Source organism: Oxyura jamaicensis, chromosome 1 (assembly GCF_011077185.1).
Source record: "Oxyura jamaicensis isolate SHBP4307 breed ruddy duck chromosome 1, BPBGC_Ojam_1.0, whole genome shotgun sequence".
In the NCBI taxonomy this organism is placed as follows: domain Eukaryota; kingdom Metazoa; phylum Chordata; class Aves; order Anseriformes; family Anatidae; genus Oxyura; species Oxyura jamaicensis.
Window position 1 is genome coordinate 137,390,533 of NC_048893.1, and position 23,345 is coordinate 137,413,877.

Genomic DNA, 23,345 nt, shown 5'->3' on the forward strand with positions numbered 1-23,345 from the left:
TGGCATTGCAGCACGGACCCGATTCTCCCGCAGAGCCCCAGCTTGCACGGTGATTTGCAGCAGCGCTTAAATCACCCTCCAAGTGGAATTTAGGGCAGGGGAGGCTTGGGCTGTCTTTACGGCCTAAATCACTGGAGGTAGACCCCCCTTACATCAGCGGTGGAGCTGACCGTGGGTCACTCTGAGAAGTGTGAGGCGTGCTGTGGTGCTAACAGGTGGCAGCACACAAGCCCGCTGGAAAGTTGGAAGTGAAATTCTGTAGGCTAAATGCATCACCCAAACCAAGATCAACAGAAAAAAGTAAACAAACAGCGTGAGCAGCACTGAGTGAATTAAATTTCAGACGGTAATATATAATGATGGCAACATAGGCGGCATGTTTTATGTTTTTAATATGTTTTAATACATGAGATTTTTTTTTCTTTTACATTTCTTGCATGTATATTTTTATTGCTGTGTTATCTTTCCCATCAGCTACGATTCTCAGGCAGAGCAGAGTACATCAAGACTAACTGCATTGAAATTAATGTCACTTGAAAATCTCAACTTAGCAGCCAAGTGCTGGCCTTGATGGCATTTTTGAAGCTCCTTGTATATGACCCCACACCAGCAGGTTACCCTTCCAGCCCTGATTTTTCTTTCTCCATGATGTGTGTCCTATATATGACAAAGCATAGCATGATCCTAACCGTAACCTGCAATAAATGAGCACAGATTTGGAAGGAGCTCAGGCCCCTGACTGAAGGAACACATTTTATGCTGCCTGTTGCAACCCATGGCTTTCCTGCAGTCACCGATCCCCCTCGGTCACCCCTTGCTATGGGACTTGGCAACGAGGTTTGCAGCTCTTGCAGAGAGTGAAGCCTGCCTCTCTAGGGAAGCATGGTGTTGCAAAAAATACAAATAAACTATGTGCCATCCAATCCTGCTCACTATATGTATATATTTAAAGATTCACCTAGAAATTACTCGGCCCCTATTTGGGCTCCTTCCTGTGTCATCAACTCTTTATTAACAATAAGCTAGCAACTGTGCCCAGTCAAGCTAACTTTCTAAGAAGAGCTGAAAGCCTGTGAACAACACGTAATTCAAACCCATTACATAAAGAATGCGTGTAACAAGAAAGCTGAACATCATCTTAAAAGTTGACATTTCCCACTTCCCAGACTCTCTGTCTTGAGTGCGGCATAGCAACTGCCGGAGGAAGAGTAAAGATAATTTTAATGCAACATAAAATAAGGGGGAGGTGAGAAATACTACATTCTTCACATCCTGTGTGAAAAATCTCTCTCTAGTATCTCTTCAGCATAACCTACCTTTAAAACAGTGTTTACCCGGTGAGCAATGTATTAATTCCCAGGGAATTCACAGGACCTTAGCCGAACGCTTTCGCAGACCAGGAAAGGAGTTCCAGAGGTACTGTGAGATACAGAAATAAGCAGTTTAAATACGTTTCTGGTGAGTAGCAAAGGAAATTCCTCAGCATTGGTACAGTGTGTTTCAAGGATGTGATTCTCTCCTTCGTTACCCCACATGTGCCACGCCAACGCAGAGGTGCTCTTGCCCAAAAAAACTAATCCATCGGCATTTCCCCCGGAGGGCAGATTGCTACCCTGCTCGGAGGGAAGGCCACCGAGCACAGGTACACTTTTTTCAGGGTGCAATGCACATCTCTTTGCAAGTCAGTCTTCACAGAGAGCTCCAGCAACTGCTCCAGGCTCCTGTGTAAGCTGGGACATGACATATACAGTTCCTCGGTGGGTGTTTACATAAAGCCCAGACACAAATCTCTTCCAAAGCATGGAGAAGGCAGGAAGCATTATTTAGTCTTGCTCCTGCAACTCGTCACCACGCCGAGCAGTATCGGCACCTCAGGGACAAGTGCTCCTAAATTAGAGTAGGTGCTGCAGAATCAGTCCCCCGGAGCTTTAGGACGTGTTTTGTTTGTCCAGTGGGCTCTTAAGTAGTCCATTGCATATGTTTTATAACAAGAGGGTTGCTATTTAAATTTCAGTACAGCACCCCACTTTAATTAGATACTTACAGGCTTAAGCATAATGGAGTTTTAAACGTAGTTCCTTTCATAACCTCGTAGAGTTTACAGCAAGGTAAAACCACTGGATTATCTAGTCCAGCCAGCTGTATATCACAGCCGATCCAGTTTCACAGTTTTTTTTCCTGTATTGAGCTCAGTACCATGCAGTCTGTGCAGCTGCACAGCCCGTAGTTGAGTATTCCAAACATAATAAAATGCACATTCATAAATAATTTTACTCACTGGACAGCATTACTTCCCCCCGTACCTATATATCTTCAAGCCGATAATGTTTCATTAAGTAACTGCGAAGTTCCATCACAGTGCCAATCGTTGCTTCAGCAGAGAGCAAAATGACCTCTGAATTGGGTTTCCCTATTCGTTTCAACTTGCAATCTGCTCTGAAATTCCTTAGGATGAAAGTTGTGTTTATGTCTGATAGGTAGCGTGTGCTGAACCATAACTCTGATTCAGTACAAGTGCTCCTCATCCCGGGCTCTTATATACCCCTTTATTGCATTATTATATGCTATATTCGTTAGACGGTTCTTCTCTAGTCACTACAGAAGATGCCAAAAAATTATTGTGAATGATTTCTCTCCCGCAAATATCATCACAGTCTATTTATACACAGTAGCTTCTGAGATTTGATAAGACCAGAGCATAATGTGGCATGGATACAGATGCTGTCAAAGCTCAGTTAACACAACATATTTCATCACCCTCCCACTTAACATGCGTAATACACAAATGGTTGCAAACTATCACTCTTTTAAAGAAACGAAATATATGGATTTAATTTTTAATGATTTAGCTTGGTAATTAATCCAAATTATTAGTTAACTATTGCTAAAACGGAGAAGTATAATGGATTCCGTGGATAATGAAAATATTTATTATTTTAATAAGTTGCGTGGCTGGAAGTCTCAGTCAAGTCTCCGTCTGCCGGCCACATCCTGCTCCCGACTCGCATGTAGGACCCCCACCGAGGTGCGTCGATGGCCGTGTCCCTGAACGAAGAAATATAAATTGCTGTTTCCGAATATTGATGACAGCATCTATCATGTCAGCTGTAGAATTGATCCGCCTTAAATTATGAGCCGGGGCTGAAGGAATTATGCCAATTAGAGACACACGCATTTCTTTTCCCTCATTTTTCTCTTTCCTGTATATTTTTCCCCACACACAAAAGGTTTTGAGACCTGTTTATGTTATCACAGTCCTTCTGTTTTCCTGAGTAAGACCTAAAAAGAAGATGTAATTGCTGGACAGAAGTGTTACGAGGGCCGTTTGGGGCTCAGGGGAGGGGAAGGTCAAGTTTTTAACCTGCAAACAAAAGGACCGAGCCCAGCTTTAGGACTGGGCTTTCCCTGGGGGCCAGCTCAAACAAAGCCCTTTTTCTGGATGGGGGCTCTTTGGGCGATGGGGAGGGCATGACCTGCGGTGCTGCCGATGGGTAGGACCGGCAGGCACGCACCCTGCTCCCAGCACAGCACCTGGCCAGGGGTCCAAGGGCTGGGGCGGCTGCTCTGGGGCCAGGCATGGGACGGGGGCAGAGGGGAGAAGCGTGTTTTAACCTCTCCTTTATCTTTCCCATGAAGGTTTCTGAAATTGTGAGCAGCAGCAGCAGGTTTAGATAAGCAATTACTTCACACTCCCTTCTATCCTATGCTTCCTGTGCACTCTGTTCCTGCCTGGTAAACGACTTTAATAAACGCCCTCATTATCATTCTCTGCGACCGCGCTGGTTTTAAGGTTGCATCCTCTCAGAGCATCCTCGGAGCAGCAGCTCCCCAAAGAAAACCTCTGTGCTGGCAGAGCAGGCAGGAGACAAAGGCATCAGAGCAGAGCGAGCCCCTCGCTCCCTCCACGCCGAGCCGGTCAGGCTGCAAGCTCCCCTCCAGCCCACATGGGCAAGACCCGAATGAAGCCAGCACCACGACATCTGGGAAAGATTAGGATGATATATATGTTTTTGGATAATTACATTTACAAACCAAAACATGGAGGAGAGGCAGGTGGTCCTCGCTGAACAACCACAGGTCTTTTGTGTGCTCTCTGGGGGGCTCTGGTGTTGCGGTGAGCTGGGCTTGGGTACCAGCAGCCGGGGTGTGCTGTGGGGCGCGGAGTGGGGACAGAAGTACAGCTCCCACACCGTTCCCATCGCCACCCTTTGCATTCCCCAGGTCACCTCTGGTGTGCGAAATGGGTTCTCCCAGCCTGGCCACCCAAATTGAACCAGAAATTGCAGCCATGTCCAGGTTTAATACAACCCCCTAGCTGCTACTTTTTCCCAGACCCGAGTGGAGCACTCTGTCTGGGAGGCAGGTCCTGCTGAGGAGCCTCCTGCTCCTCACCCTTCTCTTTGGCAAGACAAAGAAATGGTTCATCCTCATCACCCGGTTGTAAAGTGGGTGTAGATGTGGGCTTCCCAAAGGGGGTGCTCCCCAAAATGGAAATCTAACAGTGAGGAACAAGAGAGAGGTGATGGGGGTAATGCCACCTGGACAGCAAGGTGACCACTCAGAGGTAACAGGCACTTGAGAAGAAAAAGAAAAATTACATAAAGTGTTTGGTGTGGGATCCTTTCATCAATTCTTAATGCCTCAGGCAGTGACAGAGGACTTACCATGGCCACAGGTCAGCCCATCTCTGCTATGCTGAAACATCTTCTCTGCCTTCCTCCAGTAGCTGTGGGCTCTGGCTGGGGCCATGGCCAGGACCCTGGGCTGGCAGGATGGCTGTTAGGGCCCAGGACAGCCCGGCTGACCTTCTCTTGCTATTTTGGTACTCGATGAACTGCGCGTTCAGCAAAGCCCCAGCGAACGTCTCTCCATTTCTGGGCTAACAGGAGCATCATGCAGGGGAACGTTTTGTTTTATGAGGGAAAGAGAAAGCCTTTTGGAAAGGCAGGGAGGTGTTTAATGCAGCATTTCTGGAAGTCTTGGTGGGTTTTTATGTACAAAAGATTGTGTATCCAACTTAGAGGGCACAGACCTTAGAGAAATTCAAAGGGTCTTTTGAAAAGAGGTTAAATATATTTAAAATTTATGAGTATGCACCCATGCAAATTGGAAAAGGAAATTAAACTATATCTGCAGAAAAGGAAAAATAAATCTACTCACATATGATGTAATTTAGAAAGTCAACTGTACCTTTGAATGATGTCTGGACGAAAGGATAAGGTAATGCTGAGGAAGGCTTAATATCTGGGCTTAAAAAGCCGCATGGGGCCATAGGGAAAGAGGGTTTGCAATATCCTTGTATACTCATTGTGAATAGTTTCCAGTAGAATGAAAACTATATCTAGCTGGTTTCGGCTGAGGGGGAAAGATACACAGCCAGACCAAGTAAGTTCATTTTTTCCAAACTCACCAGGGTTTTCTAGAGCCACACTCTGTGTAACTAATTTGAGAACATGTGCACCAATATTTTTGCTTGAGTCTGTTTAGTATTTGCAGATCTCTATTTCCTCTGCTGTGCAAAATAAACTTTTAGTCAAAATAACTGGAGTGAGAACAAGGGGAAAAAAATGATGGTAGAGAGATGTAAAGCAGAAGGAAACAATTTGTGTGGGTATTTCAGAGAGAAGCAAAGCATTGTCACTGACAGTATTTTCCTTTCAACTCAGTCTGGAAGTTATCTGTAGCCAGTAGGTCTATGCAGCTCTTAGTGGTCAGGAGAAGGGTCTCCTGCCACCAAGAGCTGGCACAAGCAAGCCCCCAGGATGGCGAGGTGCCCGCCTCTACCCGTTATTGCAAAGAGCAGAAGAACACCTCCTCCCAGGTACATTTCAAATGAAGAAGCAATGTTAATGCACAGGCCAGCCAATAAGGGCTTCTGTGCATTATGCAGTTACTAAAGTTATGCAAATAAATCATTAGGGAGCAAAAAAAAGCCCAAAAGCCCACAAAGTTAATCCGATGTTTGAAGGCCAGCCCAGCGCAGGGCGCTACGATCCGCGTGCCGCATTAAAAGAGGGGGTGATCTCAGCTAAATTCCTGGCGAGCAGGTATGCACCGGCTAGCACCGAACAATTGGGTCCCTGGGTGATAATTTTATTGAGGAGGCCAAGAAGAGGACGGACACAGAATTAATCTTGCTGCGCTACGCTCTTCCTGATGCGAGGGCGAGAGAGGACTTCGCTCGGTAACGCTGACACCGCAAATCCCTTAATGAGCACTAAATTCACTTAACAAAACTCTAACTCCCTCAGATTTCTGACCGAGCTCGGCCTGTCAGCTTTACCTTGGAGTTTTCTACCTTTCGCTGGTCTGTGCCATGAACCTGAGCATCAATAAATCCAGTGTTCCTTTTTATTCACTGTACCTGTTTATTCCTTAGTATATTTACCCTTTTATTAAGAGCTTCCACTTGGTTAAGACTTGTTCAAGTATAAGCTCAACAGGAAGCATTTTCCTTTATACTGTAATAACTCTATATTGTTGCCTAGAGGGTGACAGAAAGTAACGTAAGATTCATAAAAATATAACTGTCTGAGCCAAGTAGATAGAATTATGGTAAGCATTAACCAAAGCGTATTTCTCTGTCCTATAGGGTGAAATCAGAACATCTTAATGTTTTCTTTCTTGGGTCACATAATTCTGCAAAGGAACACCAAGAGAAATGAGAGACTGCTTTTGCTTGATCGTTACAGTCTGTACCAGGCTTCTGAACAGGTTTGCAAATAAAATTATTTCATTATGTGTCATTTTACATTTTGCCCATGCACCACCCCACTGAGACCATTTGGTTTCAGACACTTTTTTTTTTTTTTTTTTTTTTTAAGCTATAAGGAACAGGAACTTTAAACTCATTTAAACTGTAATTCAGGATGTTTCTCGTAGCCCCTTTTCAAGTTTAACCATTAAATGAGTGCATCCTTAGAGAAAGAGAAAGGCATGTCTTACCCTCATCCGTTTTATATTCAATATTAAAAATCCCACACCTTCAAGAGGCACCCTGGTGGCTAAATTTTAACCCTCTTGGAAGCAACGTCGTGGTTTCTGAGCATAATTTTTTTTTTTTCTTTAAAGTGGATAAAAGCAATGTAAACACAATAACTTTCAGTTCTGAGTCATGGGGGGGGGGGGTGTGAAACAGCCCATAATCTCCCCAGTCCTATAGAGAGCGTACCCACAAACCTCTCCCTGGCGAGGTGCAGCAGCAGGGTGTCAGGCCATCTCACCTGTCCCCAGCAGTGGGTCAGTGTCCCTTCCTGGGAATAAGCCTCAGGAAAGACCAGGGGCTAAAAGCAAGGAGGTGTCTGAGCCCTGTCCTCCATGCTCTGCGCTCCTGAAATACAGGGAGAACGTTTTGGGTCTGAAATCCTGTATAAAGCCATATGTTCTGTGCCAGCAGCTGGACCAGCTCCATTAGCATTAACAAGATCCCCAGTAACATCCCACCACGCTGTGGACGAGCTACCCACGTAGAGCAGCTGTTTCCAGTGAAGAGGAAGCAAAATTAGAGTAGCAGCAGGATAAATGCCACAGGCAAAGTCGTGAAGGTGATATTTGATAGCAACCAGGGGTGGGAAAGAAACCTCGCACCTGAGAGACTGAAAGAATAAAGGACAGGCTGAAAAGAACAAGGGTGAGATGGCCTATTATGGCATGTTGATTATTTCATTTCCACATTTAGTTTTAGCAAGCCTTAAATAAGATGGAGTTAGCTACAGCAGAATTGAGTAGACAGGATGGAGTTGAAAACTCTTGGCCATTTTTCACATCTCTAGACTTCAGGGTTCTGCTGTTTTCTTTGTTCTGGTCGTCTGGCAATAATTTAATATTTTTATTTCTATATTTACTTTAATTCTTAAAAAGCCAAGAGGTGGAGATATGTTGACAGACTGGAAAAGGAAGCTATTATTAATTAAAATTATTTTAAGTCTATGATTAAAATAGTGTTCCTGCATATAAATTTGCTTCAATGAGCTGGACCCACGGTGATGTTAAATCACTGCATAAATTAGGAATTGTAGCAGATACACTGGCTGGGGACTAGATGGTGACACCATTTCAACTGGCACGGATTCTGTTTTCCCTGTATCCTTCATATAGGCACATACAGTTTAGATACTAGTGAGTAACCACCCAACTTTGGTTTCTTTCTTTTTTTTTTTTTTTTTTCCTCTTTTAACAGGACTAGCCTGAAACCCACGATAAACAGTGGAAATTTCCCAGCCACCTTGAGTGCAAGTTGGACTGGGCCCAGAAAGAAGCAGAGTATGGAAATTTAGGAGGCAGCAGTTATCTCTGTTGTTTGCTGGTAGAGCAGGAAGGGAACTCTTGCAAAATGCCATGCAGCCTGCTGTTCGTTATGTCTTACTAATGCACGCGTTCACCACCAGTGAGCCTCTGGACAGATCTAGCTCCATCTGAAAAATCAAGCAAAAAGGAAAAAAGATACTATAGAAGAAAACACATACAGCAGCAGCTCAAAGCACCCATTCTCCTCCAGAACCGGAGCTGATGGGTGCACCAGGCCAGTGCTATGCTAAGATGGGGGTCAGCACAGGGACTATTGCAGCCAATCTTTGGGACAAGGTGTTCTTTTTTACAACCAAGTCCACTATGACTTCCGTCAGCTGCATGTGGTCCCCAGGTGACAACCCGGCTCCTCTATAACTTCTCCATCCAGTCATCTTCTTGTCTGTAATTAAAAACCATATGCACTGAGCTGAGGTGACTGCTGCTCTCCCCCAGAGTGGATCCCAGAGGATACCGAGAAGGGGTGGGTCCTGGCTCCATCAGTGCAGACACACAGAAATCTGCGGGCAATGTGCAGTCTGCCAGATCCCGCAGAGTTGGGCTGCAGAGACCTAAGCCACACAGAACCACTGCGGTGTCATCTGCTTAAATAGGAAACAGAGAGGAGAAAGCTGTCCTCGTGCCTGGTGTGACATCCCTCGTGACTACTTCAGCAGAGGTTGATCTGCATTCCCACATGATCTGCAGGGCAACCTATAAAATAAACTGAAAGAAATCTGAACGAGAAAGCAGGAAAAGCACTGACAAATGTACCATAGCAGAGCAGTCAGCAAGGGCTTTGCCTGATGCTGCAGGATTGTTTTTTTTCTCCAGCACCACACACTGATGCACAGGCAAGATTTAAAAAAAAAAAAAAAAAAAAAAAGAGAGAGAGAGAGAGAGACAAAAATATTATGTCCTTACAGTGCTGATGCATGAAAAAATTTACTGAATCACACAGGGACTGACTCTCACTTCATACAGGAACACATGAGAAGCAGTTCAACCGAGTTCAGCTGAGTTACACCAAAATATGCCTGTACAGATGAGCTGATGGAGACCTCACAGAAATGCTGGAAGACATTACAGATCCATAGATCTAATTTCAAACACAACTCTTATGCAAATTTCCCAGTCTGAGGGGCAGCCTGTTCCATCCTGGGCTTTACCATCCCAGAAAGCAAGCACAGTGTGCTGTGTGATGACAGAAAGGTGTAAGATGGCACTGCGATTCTTCATGTTTGTGACCACACAGGCATGACTGGGGTGGAGACCAAAGATTCTGCTTCTACCCAGCTTCTTTTTGGGGGAGGATAGCTGGGACGAGAGACTTGTTGAGGTCTCTAGCAGCCTCTGTGGGACTGGCTGCCACGTTGTCAGCAAGGATGTGTATCCCTCGAGCTGTTTATTTGCATGACTGTAGAGGAAGAAGAGGATTTGCCCCAAATGCCTTCTTATTTATGTTCTCTCCTAACTGTTTTATTATGCCTAATTTGTCATCCTTAGAGGATGCTTCTTATCATGTGCAAATTCTTTTTATATTATTATACTGACACAGAAATAATAGATGCCTGATTTACATTGTAATCTTCAGTAAGAGGGATGTTTGTATTTTTTGAAAGTGTTATAATTTTAGTTGCTTCTCCGTGGGGTTTTTTGGCTTATGATTTTGTACTGCAATGTACAGAAAGGAAGGGGAGTTCAAGTGTTCATTAGAGACACCTCACGATGAGATCCCAAATTCTAGTCCCTTGCTAGGACACTGCAGTCATCGATGCAGACAGCAAAGCATTAAAAAGCTCTTAAGTAAATAATGACTGCGAAGATCATATAGCTGGAAAAGGAGTAAATTTTCAATTCACTGGGGTTAATAGTTAGACGCTCGATTTTCTAAACAAAGATTACTACCCATTCTTACCTACACTTAATACACAACCACAGCATTAAAGCTGAGATAAGGAGAGACATAAAATTCACAGTGGGAAGCTCCATACAATGCAGCATTTACAGGCGTGTTTCTGCTGTGCAGCTGAATGCTTTGGTGCTGTGCTGAAGCCAAAAGCCGAATCAGTCCCCTCCACCCTGTAGGCTGACCTCAGCCCATGTGGAGCAGCACGAGCCTGACTCCGAGGAAGTTGTCCTCTTTCCTGGAGCAAACAGAGCCCAAGGCTGCTTGGAAAGGCACCTTTATTCTAGGTCTGTGATAAGTGGCAGTTTTTATCTCTCGGCAAAATCTGAAATGCTCCTTTCCCAGGTGAGGTTGCCTATCAGAATTTGGAAATTAGATGGTGCGCTGCCCGGTGCTGTGTGCTGCCACCGTCAGCGTTTGGAGAGGGGTCCTGTGACATCCAGTGGCACTCTGTGACACCTTAGTGAAGAAGAAAACATCCAGGGGAAGTAGAGCTAATTTGGCAACACCTTCTTTGTTCTGTGGGAGCCGATCTTTTCCCTGGCAGTAAATGTATCCTCTCCCTGCCAGTGAAAATAACAATACCAAAGAGCAAGGGCCCAAGTCCAGCCAAAGAGTAATTGGAGATCAAATGAAAGGGCAAATGGTTAAGTTTCATTAACACTCTTCTCACTAAGCACTTCCCCTGCAGTGCAGTTCCTCCTGTATGCAAGGACAGTATGGGATACCAAGGACAGGGATTCTGCCCGTATTTCTCCAACATTACACACAAAACTGGCAGCACTTTCATTTTCACTGCAAAAAAAAAGCTCTTTTATCTTTCATGTAGTTATTTAATGTCCCTCCTTTATAGGCTTGCCTTTGGAATCACGGCACAAATGATTTTACTGGCTATCTGACTGTCATTCTCTTTAACACAGTCTGTGGTTCGCTAGTTGATGATAGCTTAAGCGGAATTTAATTGGTAACATATTGTCGGCTGAATTAGGGGCCATATGATGCAGATTTAAACCTTGGTAATTTTTGCATAAAGAACAATCTGTCAACAAATCACGGCAAGAAAAACAGCCATAAATCAGTTTGTCAGGTTTATTAGTAATTGCAGAAGTTTTGTTGTCTTCTTTGACTAGGGTCTCTCTTTAGTATCTCTGAGAGGTTTTTCGAGATTCAGGTAGCTTTGTAGGAATGCGGATCTTACTCTTCCTGTACACATGCATGTACACAAGCATACACGGGGATGTATGCAGCACTTGCAATTGCAGAGCACAGGAGATAATGACCTAGACAGCTCCTCCAGCCCTGTCCTCTTGAATAGATCAAACCACAGCACCACACACAGATACACTATTGTACTCAATCCACATGCATTTAACCACGTAAGCTGAGGCTACCTTCAGAGCAGAATGTTGTCCTTTCTCTATGCCTTTGTATTAATGCTGGCTGATTATTCTTCTCCTGATAGGTTCACATTTTGTTCCTCCAAAGGTTCGTGTTAAAACTTTTCTGACTAGAAGCTGGGACTCTGACGCTGTCCTTTTCATTTTTTTCTGAAATCCTGCAGTTCTGAAACCACTCTTCCAACTCTGACAATATTCACTCTTGTAACGTGTTTCCCTTAGCATGGATTGTCTTACAAAGAATTGGGCTGGTTTCATGACATGAAACAGCCAAGGGAAGCTTTATATTGCTGGCCCGATGTAACAGAAAAGGAAAGGTTCACCCATAGGACCTCAGGGAAAGGCTCTGTCTGCCCCGTCCTGGAAACTGCAGAAACACAAGGAGTGTCACACATCTGCTGGGAAGGGATTCCTGGGGTGTCCAACCTGCAAGCCACCTAGCAGAGTCCCCTCATTTTGGGGTATACACAGCATGTACAGTCACTGTAAGGGAGCTCCTACAGTGACAAACGCCTGGCATGGGACAGCTGGCACCACTCACTCACCATTCCTCTCCCCCTCTACACTTCTGCTGACCCTGGTCATCTTTTGATGCCAGCCTACATCTACTAAGCAAAAGCTGTCCTCTGATAAAGGTGCACGGGGTCTCTGTTTCAGTTCGTGTCTAACAGGATTAATTTTTCTTAATGGTCAAGAATATGCAAAGTAAGTCCAGATGAGGCACTGATTGAACAGATATCCAGTGGGCATCATTATGAAAAAGATGGGCAATCACAAAAAAGTGCCCCATTAATATTTTATTTAAAAGGATGCCTTATGTATTGCGATTACCCTTGGGTGACAGCGACTGACAGAGCACGTCTATCACTCATGATAAAAATTGCACGATGATCTGCACTGCTGTTCATAAGCATGATATAAGGTACAGTAGTTGTTACAGCAGCATAATGTTCATATGCAGTAACAAATATGCTACATAGAGACATGCACATAATTAAAACGACGCTCGCTGGCTTGCTAGCACCGTTTGCCAAAGAATAAGTTGCATGCAAGTGGATTTGCATACAAATGAGATACTGTCAGAACAATAATGGGACTTTGATAAGACCACATACTCATGTCATTAAGTCACTTCAGTAGCTAAGGAATATTTAGTTAGCATTAAATGAGGACAAAAGTTGATCGTTTCCCCTCCCCCCCATATTAAAACAAAAGCCAACAATGTGCATCCAGTTAAAAATACTAAGACATTCTTAAATTGCAAAGATACCACTGTTAATGCCATCTTTTGAAAGTTTTATGGTGCACTGTGGGATTAAAATTGCACTTTTTAACACAGAAACTAAATGTATTTATTGTTATGTGCTATTGTCACCAAGCCTCCATGTCACCTGTCTGCTTGGTAAGTGTAGCTGCGGTACAGCATGTGATTTTTTAGAATAAATAGAACTAAAGACATTTAAATTCATACTTAACTTCAGTTGTATGCTTAATTGTAATTTAATCACCGTAGACTAAATACATACTGAAATCTTTCAGTGAATCACTTGCCTCCGAATACCCTTATTTTTTGCTGTACTTGGAGACCTCTTGGAAATGTCTGAACTTTGGACTTGATCCAGCTATGCTGAAATCAATGGGATTTTTTCCATCGACTTCAGTGAAAACAGGTCCCTTGGGAATAGTCTGAACTTAGATGTATTGCTCCACTTAGCTGGTAAAAAAGCCTTCCAGAAAACCATCTCGTGGCAATCTCAGGGTCTGTACATCATATGTGTTTTAGAAGTAAACAAGCTTACAGTAATTTTGATGGTTTTGCCTGTAAATAATCAGAGGAAAAGTTAAACACTGAAGAAGGAACTTCTCAAAGGAGAAGTCAAGACTTAAAATAGCCCTTTGCTGGTGGTGGGAGACCTGCTCATCCTGTACTGCAGGAAATGGTCCTGCAAATTCATTAACTCCTTTTCTAACTTGAAAAATGGTGCAGGAGTCACTCAGAGGAGGGTAAAAATTAATATTAATGATTTCATTTTGACAGGAATGAACTCATTACCATGCACATTTCCAACGTTTTTCAACAGTTAATTTTAGCTGCTGAAAAAGACCTCTCTTGCTAACTGAAAATATGGTAATTTCACATTAAAAACTGTGTATTAAGAAGTCTTTCTTTGCCAAAGTTACAAGCACTTGACAGGGTTTTATAAACCACACTGAGTACCTCACAAACTTTCAATCACATATTATAAGAGGACTAAAAAATCCAAAATTAAAATCAGTTGCCTGATTCAGGTTTTGTAATGTGTATTTTTTTAAGTTACTGCTATTGCAAAACAACTAAGACATATGGAAGAAATACATCAGCTTGTAAGGTTCTGTAGATTCTTTTAAGAAAGAAAATACAATACTATGCTATAATAGCTGCCACTTCCATTAATAAAAGATATACTGTGGGGTTGGCAGACAGAACAATTAGCAGTTATAATTAAATAATAATAATAATAACGTACCTAATGTAAGGCAAATTTATGTTAAGATGAATATGAATATATTTGTTTAATCTCTGGCACACTGAGTTTTGGGCACTAATTGTATGGTTTGTCATCAATACCTGTATTTGGCTGCTTGTGGGCTCAGGAGGTCCTGAGAAGTTCTAGGTGATGTTTGAAATACATTTCTCTCTCCTTTGTTCATGACAGACATACAAACAAACCTGAAGATTTTGAAGGTTTTGAAACAGTACCACTAATAAATTGGCCATTTTAATCTAGCAAAACCTTCCAAAGGAGTCTTCAATGCTTTTGAAAGGAACAGCATGAAACCTTCTCTGTTTTGCTCTGGTCTCTCAAGGGCAGTTGGAAGGAGCGGAGGAACACACCACATTCATTCCTTCCCCAGTGGTGGCCTCTCCCCTGCCCTGCTGCCAAACCTCTGCACTTTCTGCTTCTGTAAAGACAGTCTTGCACAGCCTGGGGCAAACTGTGCATGAGCCCTCTCAGCGCAGCGTGTGAGCTAGTCATGGATAAAACAAGGTAAATAACTCCCTCCAAATGCTGTCAAACTCACAAAATACACAGCCTGAAAAACAAAGGAGATTGCCTTCATTTCCTTTCCATTCTAATCATCTTCAGGGCTATTTGTAACAATAGTAGGCATAACACTGCCAAGAGCAAATGTGATTTCCAAGTTGGAGTTCCTTTCATAAAATGGATTAGTTCAATTTTCCAGATGTCAGACAGGTGTGCAGTTAAGTATACGCTGGAATTCAGTTTGGGTGATTAACACTCATAATGACTATTTGGCTATGACAATCAGATCCTTATTTTCAAACCCTACCATGTAGTGTTCTAGTACATTTACTTCACTTATAGCCACCAGCCAAATTCAAGATCAGCTAGAAGGAAATTAAGAACCAATTTATTATGCTTGTGCTGTTTGTACTACATTCATCATCACTAGCAGGAAGTGACTGTGAAAAGGAAGGGTAAAGAGGTATTATGCCAATACACAGAAAGAAATGAAGATGTGTTGCTCAATTCCATGTGGTGGCATTGTGAAAAAGATGGAAGAAAATGCATTTGAGATTTCCCTATGTCACTTTCATCTCTTGGCCCCTTGCTTGGCAGAAGTTACTCACTTCCAGAGCAACACCTGCCTACCCCTACCTACCCAATCCGGGTAGTCAAAAAAAAAACTTCTGCTAATAAGTAGCTAGGATGCAGAGTTATACAGGTGAGTATTTTGGAAAGGTTACTCCTTCCAGGAAAAATATATATATATCAATATATATATATAATAAAAAATGTTTCTGTATCACCTTCTCTGACTCAGCAACCCTTGATCATAATGACTTTCGTACTTACATGCCTCTCCAAGGTCACCAAGTACAACTTCTTCTCCAGATGGGCACATTTTGTTAAAAAAAAAGGAAGCAGGTTTCAGTAAAAGAGGCTTCTGGCAATGTTCAGGTGGAGTGACTGACCAGTTACTTACACCCAACTGGAGAGCTGTCCAAGCCAGTTTTGATAACTGCATTTTGCACTCTGATTCAAGGCTGACAGCACTTTCACAGGAACTTGAGATGTGTCTGTGCTGGAGCTGGGAAGCTCAGACTTGCACAGCTTTCTGTGAGACACAAAGGGCTCCAGCCCATCAAACCCTGATTTAAGCACATGCATTTTGGAGGGACTGAACAATTTCAGAGGAATTGTGAGACAGAACCACACACAGACAGAGCTGACCACACCACTAAAAGATCTGCTTCCATATCTGGACTTAACTCTGTATTTCTGTTCTAGGCCTCTCCATATACCTTCATACCAGTGTTACTGTAAAACCATAACCCTTCAAGAAATTAATTAACTTGTTGAGCTAGAAACAAATCACTTGAAAAACTGATTCCACGTGTTCTTGATGTCACAATAGGTTTATTCTCAAAGGAACTGCTTGTGTGCTTGAAATCATGTAGCTGCTATGTCATATGTGGGAGAGTCTAGTGTTGTGGTTTGTCTTTTGTATTGCTGATACTGATCCTGAAAGTATTGTTCACTGATTGCTGAATAACTAGGTGTTGTTAATAAATCAATAAACTTCTTCAATCCTGGTTTGGTTTAAACTACATAAACTGAGTGTGTTTTTTTTGTCCTACAGCAGCCATAATCTGAGTGTACTGGTAGGCAGCAATATTGTGACCACTCAATACAGCCAGATAAAAGAAGCTCACAATAGTCGGTGATGAGAATTTTCAGTATAATAAAGAAAGTTTCCATCCTAGCAATGAAGTGAGAGTGTTAAGACTAAATCTTATAAGTGGACACAGGAAGGAAGCAAGAGATGAAAAGACAATTTGACTTGGTAAGCATGGCAAAGTGTTTTTCCAGGCTTATGAAGATCACATTTTGGATCTTGCTCAGTCTGTCAGCCCCACACAGTTTTAAATCTGCTTCTAGTTCCAGGCAAGCGAGCCTTCCTTGGGCGCTTTCTTGCATGCTTCTCTCTTTCACAAACACACCTACACAACATCTTGCTGCTTGTCAAGCTTAAAAGCCTTTTCTGAGCTTTCATAGTACTGTTTTACTTTGCGGATGCCAAAATACCTTAACTTGACCCTGTCTCTCGATGGGTTCTTTTAAAATGGCTTTATCGACATTTTAACAAGGACGTTTGCATAAAGACCAAGTAAAGATTTCTCAGTATGTTAATATGTTTGTTCCACTTTGGAATTTTATTTTATATATATATATATATTTTTGCCTGGATATTACACCACTATAGTTTTTGTTAAAGAGCGAATTAAGACTTACATCTGGAAAAATACCACATGGAGTTATTAGAAAAAAGTAAAATGCCTTTTCCAATTGAAGAATTGAAGGTATACATTAGAAAATAACCTCTTCAGTTATTCTTAATTCTTTTTTTTTCTTTTTTTTTCTTTTTTTTTAAATTTTGAGGATAGTGTCAGATGAAACGTGGACTAGTTCTTTTCTGGGTCAGGCTCCATGAGAGCGAATTGGTGTAGGTGGAGCCAATAATAACTCCAAGGAACACTGTGAAAGCAACATCACATAAAGGTCTCTCAGCACCTTTGAAGAGGGATTATGTGTCAGATTTCCTTCATTATCATTGCTTGTTTGAACTATATGAGCAGAACTGGGCCTTGAGAGATCTTTCCAATAGCAATGTAGGCCCATCTTAACCTGAGCTCTATGTATTATATTGTTGCACTAAAAGAGTACTTTAGAAGCTTGCTGGACCAGATCTCATTGACTAGCCCAAATACACAGAATTGACCCAAAGGTACCAAAATGATCCCAAATCAAATGAAAGCAAGGCTGTCAGGGAAAGGGTTCTCTGCACTGAATCTGCTATCACTGGAAAAAGATTCTGGGGAATCTCGAGAGAGCCTGAAAACTTGCCCACTTTTTCCAGTGATGTAGTAAAGGACAGCAGCTCTTGCTATGACATTGCCTTGCACAGTACCCCTACAGCACTAGGCCTTCAGCACCACCAGTAAGGTTACCATAGAAATGCAGATGATTTCTGAACAAATGCTTTGCTGGATTGAGTTTATCACCAGTAAAGCACAGGAAGACTCAGTGTGTGCGAAGGGAATAAGGGGAGTGGGAAAGGCAGAAAGAGAAAGAAAAGTTATGAAATAAATTAGTTTATCAGTAAAGCATTTTTCATAGAATCATAGTATCACAAAACATCCCAAGTTGGAAGGGACCCACAAGGGTCATTGAGTCCAACTCCTAGCTCCACACAGGACCACCCAAAAATCAGACCATATGTCTGAGAGCGTTGGCCAAACACTTGGAACTCCAGCAGGTTCGGTGCCGTGACCACTGCCCCAGCGAGCCTGTCCCAGTGCCCGACCACCCTCTGGGTGCAGAACCTTTCCCTAACCCCCAGCCTGACCCTCCCCTGTCCCAGCTCCATGCCGTGCCCTCGTCCTGTCGCTGTCCCCAGAGAGCAGAGCTCAGCGCCTGCCCCTCCGCTCCCCTCGTGAGGGAGCTGCAGGCCGCCATGAGGCCTCCCCTCAGCCTGCTCTGCTCTGGGCTGAACAAACCAAGGGACCTCAGCTGCTCCTCATACTTGTTCCTCTCCAGACCCTTCACCATCTTTGTAGCCCTCCTTTGGACACTCTCTAGCAGTTTTATATCTTTCTTATACTGTAGCACCCAAAGCTGCACACAGTTCTCGAGGTGACACAGTAAAATCACACTGATGAATATTGCCCAGATGGAAGAAATCCATGGCGCTTTTCACACATTTTAAGCTGTGAACCCACTGAAATGATTTGCTGGAACAAGTCCCCAGAATTTACATATCTCTTTCAGCAAAGGAAAACAATGTTAAATGCTGAGTTTCTTAATGAAGTCAAACGATTAAGAGAACAGTATAGTCTTAAAGTCAGTGTGCAAGTTGAGCCAATTATAATCCTAAAGCACAATGGTGAAGCCAGTGTTAATTAGCCAGAGAAGGGAGTCATCAGGTTAAATTTACATCTAAAAGAGCTACAGTAGAATTCTGTGAACAAAAAGAAAAAAATGTTTTAAGTTATGCTGTTCTTGAGTAACCAGGATTTGGCAGTCTGTAGTGTCTTTGTTTGTTTGTTTGTCTGTTTGTTAAAGCTAAATATTAAGCTAACTCTCTCCCATTTAAATCAACTTTTACATCAGCTTTCCTGCAAGTGTAATTTTGGATGTTGTGAATTCTAATGAAAATGAAGTGTTGGCAGATAATTAATCAATGAGGTAGCAGCACAAAAAGAGAGACTGTGAAAACTTATCTGTTTTGTGCAACACTTTCCTACCACTTTCCCACCATTTAATAAATTTCAGGGATATAGAAAATGTCTTATAGCTTCTGGTCGAAATGCTAAAAAATTCAATGAAAGAGCAAATACATATTTTAATTCAAACTGGCATATGATATTTAAAAATGTCTTGAATAGTAATGTCTAGGACAGATCAAAACATATATAAAAAGCACGAGTCCCCTTCAAAAGCAGGTGAACACCAACAAGACCCTTTAGTAGGCCAATAAATCAAAAATTAGGCAGCCTTTTTCTACGCTGCCCATACCCCCTTCTATGCTATTTTGGAATAGATGTCTTCTTTAAGTCTACATCTGATTTTCAAAAAACTTATCTATATTCTTTTGCATCAAGCATTTCCCCAAAACAACAAAAAATCAGGTTGTGGAACTTGAACTGTGATAAAGTGAATATGTCAATAACGTCCAATAATCAGCTTTGCCTTTTGAAGTTGTTTTGCGTTAGAAAGTGTAACAGCTTACCCTTTCTCCACCATTTTTTCCATCATGGAAGCCGTTTTTTCAAGATCACACATTCAGTCAAAAGCATAGTTCAAACAAATTGGGTGGCTGACCCAACATCCCATTTGCTTTCAAAAAAAAAAAAAAAAAAAAAAAAAAAAAAGGTGTTCTCATGCTCATGTTTGTTTCTGTAGCTTGTATCTAACTCTTTATCACTTCACTCCTTTCATCCTAGTGGTTTATTCAATCTGACACAGCTTCAGATTTTTTTTTTTTTTTTCCTTTATTCAGTGCAGCTGAGAAAAACACCTTACAATGTGTCAATTTTAATATTTGCTTACTCTACCAATGCACAAATGGGTATTTCAAGGTCTGCCCCTGGGGAAGCAGCAAGTGCAGTTTTTGATGCTGTACCACACAGTGCCATTAACAAAGTCTGGGTAGCTGGACTGAAGGTTGATAAACCTACCTGCTTCCTCAGCCTACTCATTTCTCCCCTTCCTTCACCCTCCTCAGCCTTCTTTCAGGAGAAACTTGATGCTGCTGTTGCAGTGAGCTGGGACTCATCCTGGTCAGGGGACTCCAGCACCTTTAAACATACAGTCTGGTCCAGTTTAAGTTGGGTTCCCAAAACCAAAGGAATTTAAATTTTCTAAGGAATAAGCAAAATTTTCTTCAGACATAGACAGAGATGTTGCATTGAATCAGTTACATTAAGCATCTTTTTATTTTTTTTATTTTTTTATTTTTTTAAACTGTGAGGTGAAAAGGACTGTAGAAATGCAAAGTGCTACTGTCACAGCTGTTCTCTGAGCTGGTAGGGGTACTTGACTCATTTCTTCAAGGCAAAACACATAGCTAGGATCTTTTTGCTCCTGTGAAGACTGTTGTCATATCTTATTTTATATGTAGACCAGACTTGAAGCTTTATTTTTTAAAACGTCTTTATAAATTGGTGATGTAATCAGATGACACTTTAATAACTAGCCATAACTTTGCCTTCTCTATATTATTATTTCCATAAAAATGAAAATTAAGGAAATTACTAAGGGTTTTACATTTGAGAAATATTTTTTTTCTTTTCCACTGGTGACTTTTCAGCACTATTAAGTCATAAATCACTTGAGTTATCTGGTAGTTTGTCTAATACTTGTGAAAGCATGAGCCTTCTAAGAGATACTTTGGTGGAGAATTCCTTTTTATTATTATTTTTATTTTTTAACTGTTTATTCCTTGCCTCTTTATCTCATCAAATCACCAAATCAAAACTCGCAAACCAATCTTCTGTTCAGTTATAGCACATCACCTCTGAGGACAGGATCTGAGGACTTCTAAGAACATGGATTTTTAATAAGCCTCCATCCACTACATCAACAAAAAATATTTACAAAAATAAGACATGCAAGTGAAGCCTGGCCTTGCAAACAACTTCTAGCTGCTATCATGATCTGCATAGAGACATGCAATTCCTAGAAAACATTTGAACAACTGATGCTGTAGGGCAAATGAATTACAAAGGACAACGCTGCAGTCAAAGGGAAAGTGATCACAAATAGGTATCTGTATGTTGTGCATCTGCATCTGTATGTACATACGTATTTAGGGGATATAGAAACACATTTATATAAGGACATGCATATTAACCTTGCATGCAATCCTGTCGTTTTTAGGAATTCAGTATGAAAATATTAAAAGATAAAGGTAACATATTGTCATCAGAAATTCTTTGACATGCATAAAATTAGCATTTAAGAGATTTTAGGGTAGAAGTAAATTTTTCTGTTGTTGAAACCTGATTTATGTAGAATTGATTAATATTGCTCAACTGAATTTTATAAAAATGCTTCTTTTGATTGCAACAGAATGAGACATTTGATATGATTTAACTGTGAATTTCTGACGGGGTATTACTGTCTGAGATAGAGTTGCCTATTGTTGAGCAAGCAAACTACTATACGATGTTATGTTTTGTGCTACTGTGTAATGAAATGCTGTAATTGATATAGGTCTTTACCACACTGACTATCATACAGTACAATATAAAATAAACTACCAGAAAAGAACAGCATTTTTCTAATTCTAGATGCTTATATAAAGCATTTGGGATTGTTGCATTTTAGGGAAGTGACAATTATTCTCTCCATATTCACTTGATTCATGAATAGTGCAATTTCCAAGCATTTGTATGTGGTTAACAGCGCTCAGAGAAAAAGCACCATAACAAACAGTCAAGTGGCTATAAACCAGATCCCTCCATGCTGACAGACTAATTAATCTGATCATTCTTCAACACCAGTGTTTGTTATGTGAGCAATGGCACTGAGCGGGTAGGCAGCAGCTAGCAGCAGCCAGCTACAGTGGTCACCTATAAACCAGTTGCCTAAGGGCATCGTGCTTCTCTCACAAAAGCCAAAGGCTAAATCTTTACTGATCCCATTTTTATGTTATTATTATTTAGAATATTGAGTACCATTGACTCAGTAGCTGCCAATTTCCTACCCAAAAAAATAAAAAAATAAAAAAAAAATAAATACAAAACTATATGTGGAAAATTTGTTCCTCGAAAGCCAAATAACCAAATTCCTTGGGACACCTGCAAGTGGTTTTGTCTGGCAAAAGCCTCCCAACCCAAGAGGCATTCAGGAGCTAAAGGAGCGACCTGATCTCCTCTTGTCTCTTTTGGCAGACACAAAATGAGCTCTACAGAGCCTTGTAGCCTCCTGTGGCAACACCTAGCACAGTTACAAGTGCAAATAGTTAGATGTGAACCAGACTAGTTTGGTGTTGAGCAATCACCATTGAAAGGTCATGCTGTAGTTTGGTAACTGCTCAGCATTTTTAAGGAAATCTGTGAGAAGAATACATGTAAAGCAATAAACAAAACAAACAAAAAAGCTGCAACCAAAATGCTGCTCATGAAAAAGCAAATATTGTAAATATCATTGAGGTGGGTTTTTATTAAGTCATTTTAAAATTTCTCAATTCATGGGCAATCGTTCTCAAAACTTGTGCTGCAGGTCACTGCAGCAGGCTGGTGATTTCTTTGCCATTTTAACAAAGCATCATGTACTAAGACAAAAGAAGCTTGCATTAAATTCCTATCATCCTGAGAACACAGCAAATTTCTAGCAATATGCTGCCAGGAATAATGTGAAAAACATAAAATCGAGTTATAATTTTTGCATTTATTTATTTATTTTTACAAAATTCTCATTACATTTCCCATCACATTATAAGCAGCAATTGCTGCTATAGAAAAGCAACAACCTAGAGCATCAGGTATTCTCTGGTGGATCTTTCAGACCCAAACCTGCTTAGCTTTTAAGATTAGACAAGATCAAGCCTACTTAGACAAGGAAGGCCATCTGTTTTCAAGGATCCAGCTGCTATCCCTTCAAACACAACTCACTGTGGACTCCTATAATTTATTAATCCCAGGATAAACCTGTAAGTCTGCAATATCATTATTTGACTTCTTTATATCATTAGCTTGAACATTTTATCAACTGCTGTGCAGGTAACAGTCAAAAAGCTAAGGAGATTTGTCAACCCTCGTAATTAATATCTCCCTTCTTTTAAGTTACCAGGACTCCAGTTTAACACAGACTTAAGCTTATGCCTGACTTTCTGCGTGTGGGCAGTTCTGGTGAGCATATTCAAGACTGGCATGTGTTTGCGATTGCCTCCATACCTGGGACCCATGTTTTAGACTTTCTTGCCTGTCCAAATTTGTTTCTCAAATTGATCCACATATGCATATGCACAGGTGCATGAGTACTTGTGCACTATTTTGTTAACTTTGCTATTTCTTCTTCAGAAAGGGGGAAGCTAAAAAAACCACTTGACCCATGTGAAACTGGTATTTATTTTTTTTTTTTTATGAAATAAAACAAGTCATGAGTTATCTCAGCCCCCAGAATTTATGTGATGGATTTAAAAGTGAAAATGGCTTTTTCTCAGTCAGACAACTCTGAATT

At 41.5% G+C, this 23,345-nt stretch overlaps 1 long non-coding RNA gene across 2 annotated transcripts; it reads right to left on the minus strand.

The window, feature by feature from the left end:
- Positions 1–236: 236 nt before the first annotated feature.
- Positions 237–21,264, minus strand: LOC118160892. 2 transcript variants are annotated; one of them, XR_004747727.1, is made up of 3 exons: positions 19,838–21,264; positions 7,180–7,330; positions 237–3,141 (listed from the first exon to the last, which is right to left on the minus strand). It is a non-coding gene; the product is annotated as an uncharacterized LOC118160892 (long non-coding RNA). The 2 variants fall into 2 exon arrangements; XR_004747729.1 differs by having other exon boundaries at positions 238–3,045.
- Between the last annotated feature and the right edge of the window lie 2,081 nt (positions 21,265–23,345).